The sequence below is a fragment of the Mauremys mutica genome, unplaced genomic scaffold (genome assembly GCF_020497125.1).
Source record: "Mauremys mutica isolate MM-2020 ecotype Southern unplaced genomic scaffold, ASM2049712v1 000514F_np12_subseq_306581:323195_obj, whole genome shotgun sequence".
Lineage (NCBI taxonomy): Eukaryota > Metazoa > Chordata > Testudines > Geoemydidae > Mauremys > Mauremys mutica.
The window spans coordinates 1-2980 of NW_025422987.1; positions in this window are offsets into that span (position 1 = coordinate 1).

The following is a 2980-nucleotide window of genomic DNA, read 5'->3' on the forward strand; positions in this document are numbered from 1 at the left end:
TCAGCAAGGAAGCTGGGAGATGTTTGAACACAAAGTACTGCAGCTTGGGAACAATCCCCCAGAAAATGGCATCTTCCACTCCAACAAATCAGTAGCAAACAGTTAATATAGTGTTTGTCTGAGACTAGAGTGAAGGTGAGTGTTTAACTCCGACACCTCAGTGAGTGAAAACAGACAGAAAGAGCAAGGCTGTCCTGAAAGACAACGGATCTGTCTGGAGGCAAAGCAGACCTTGAGAATGAGCAAGAGTGTGAAAAGAGGTTCAAATGTGGGTTAGGTGTTAGTTAGGTTGGTCTGACAAATTTCAAGAAAATACCAATGCTCGTAGACTGATCCAGACACAAGCCTGACAAACTCCCCCACTGCCAGCTGCCCATCGGAGTCAAGAAGCTCTCCCTTCCCTGCTCCCCAGCCCTCAGCCCCAGGAACCACTGTCCTCCTGCTTCCCCCTCTGGCCCCACCCAACTCATCCTCCCATTTCTGGGTCCCTCGCCCCAGGGGCCAGACACGGGGTTCCCACTCACCGCAATGCTCTCCACAAGGGCCCTTTGGAGACCTGGGGCTCCAGAGTGTCCAGCCCTGCTGCTGTGCCAAGAAGCACAGACGTGGGACAGCATGGAGGAAGCCGAGCTGTTGGGCCCTGTCCTCCACCAACGAGGAGTGGAGGTGGGGGGGGGGGAGAGAGAGAGAGAGACTGAGATGGTTAGGTGGGGACCTCCCCAACCCACCTACACCAGATCCACGACTCAGGAACCCCATGGAGTTGGACAGGGAAAACTGCCCCGCTTCCCGAAACCAGTGTCGCCCTGCACAGACTGGGGTTGTAACTGGGACAGTGTCTGCGGGGAGCAGACACCTTGGCCTGCGTGAGACAAATGCCCCCACTTTGGGATGCCAGGTAACAAGGGAGAAGTTCCCCCCATTGGCGGTGATGGATTCTCTGGGACAAGACCCCCCTGCGTGGGTGGGGATGGAACAAGAGGCAGGACAAACTCGGGGGCAGCGCAGCTGGGGGATTTTTGTATCTCAGCTCTGCCCTGGAGGTGCTGCTGGATGACCCTGATGGTGTCCTGTTCAGGGGACACATCCTCCTCCTCCTTCTCTTCTTCCTCCTCCTCCTCCTCAACCCACTCCTCTTCCTCCTCCTCAGCCCACTGCTGCTGGGCACTGGGGGTCTCTGCATCAGGGAGAGAAGGAGAAAGGACAATCCCTGCTGCCACTGGGGGGATGCAGTGTAGAGAAATGGCTCAATGTCCCCCATCCTCAACAAGGAGCCCCATGGCATAGAGGGCCCCACCCTGCCCCTCCCAGAGGCACCCTCAGAGCCATCAGCCTCAGGGCCCCCCGGCCGTCAGCCCCCCTCCCCAACATCATCAGGGAAGGCTGGAGCTCCCCCGACTCTGCCCAGCATCCCCAGCCCCAAGGTGTGGCAGTGTCACCCCCACAGGTGTTAGTGGGGCTCCCCGTGGCTCAGTCCTGGCGCCTTGGTGACCCAATGGGCACAGGGTGTTCCTAGTCCCCCACTGCCCCCGTCCTTCCCCCTGTCCCCCGGGTCTCCCCTGACCTGCACAGAGGGAGCCTTCAACCTCAGGGCTGTCAGAACCCACAGAGGAGCTGCTGGCCCCTCGGGAGTAGGCGAACCTGCTGGTCCCCATGCCGGAGCCGCCCAGCTCCTGCTCTGGGCTGGTTGGAGGCTCCTCGGTGGCCAGGCTGGTGGATGGCTCCTGCTGGGCCCTGGGGCTGGGCTCCTGCCTCCTCTGCTTCCTGGAAAGGAAGCTGCAGAGCCACCTTGCCTGGCTCTCGCCCTCTCCTGGGTCCCTACATAGCATCACCCGGGGCCACCTCCATTTGGGACCAGAAGGTGCCTCAGGGCCTGCTAAGGGAGCTGGTGGTTTTCTCTTCCTCCAGAAGATCAGAGAGCTCCTCCGCTTTGCCTGCCCACTGGTCTCTTCCCCACCCGCGGGGACAGAGGGGCCACTCTCCTCCTGGGCAAGACGGACGCTGCTCCCTACTGGCTCCAGAGCCACCTGCCCAGCCTTCCTCCTCGGCATCCGCTTCAGCCGCTCCATCCTGGAACTGAGTGGGGAGCAGCCATGAGTCTGGGCTCAAGGCAGCCTCTCATTAACGGGCCTGCCTGCTCCCCTGTCCACGTCCCCTCTGCTGAGGCAATTCCTCCTCACCACACACCCCACCCCAGGGCAGGGGGGCTGCCGTCCACACGCACTGGCAGCAGCTCACAGCACAGGCTGCTCCCAATGTTCCCCCTCACCAATGGGGCCCTGTGATACTGGGAGTGTCTCGTCCTCTCAGAGCAATGGGGCTCTCCGTTAGTTTGGACAAGCAGCTCCCTCCACCCCAGTAGGCCCCGCTCCCTCCCAGGCCAGAGAAAGAGCAGAACCCGGACAGTCCTCAATGAAAGTTCGTTCACAAGGTGCCAGTCCTAGGAGGGAGGAGTCGCCCTCAGTTCCCACTGATTTCACTGCTTGCAGTTGTGGGTGTTCAGCACCTGGCAGGTTCTGCCCTCCCCAAAGACTCTCGACGTTGGGAACAATCTCCTGCAAGGGAAGGGCTGGGAGACCTATTGCTGGGCCATTCCCACCACCCTGGCGATGGCTCTGGAGACCTCCACTCACTTGCTCTAGACGGATGGAGCTGGATGGCAGGATGCTCTCTTCCTTGGTCTCCTGCACCCAGGTGGGCTGGAAAGGGTTGCTGCACAATGGCCTGCCAGCAGGGTAGGGGGCAGAAGCCAGGAGATCGAAAGTAGCTGTGAAAACAAGACAATGTTTTATTGCCAGGGAACTGGATAAACTCAGCCTAGCAACTGGAGGTTCACAACACTGACCTATGGCCAGCAGGACACCTCCCGTCTCCTAGTACCTCACGCACATTCCTGAAGCGTGACGGCCCAAGGGCTCTAGGGCATTTCTTCGGAGGTGTCTCCTGTCGTTGTCTTCACTGTTGTCATGTTCCATTCTAT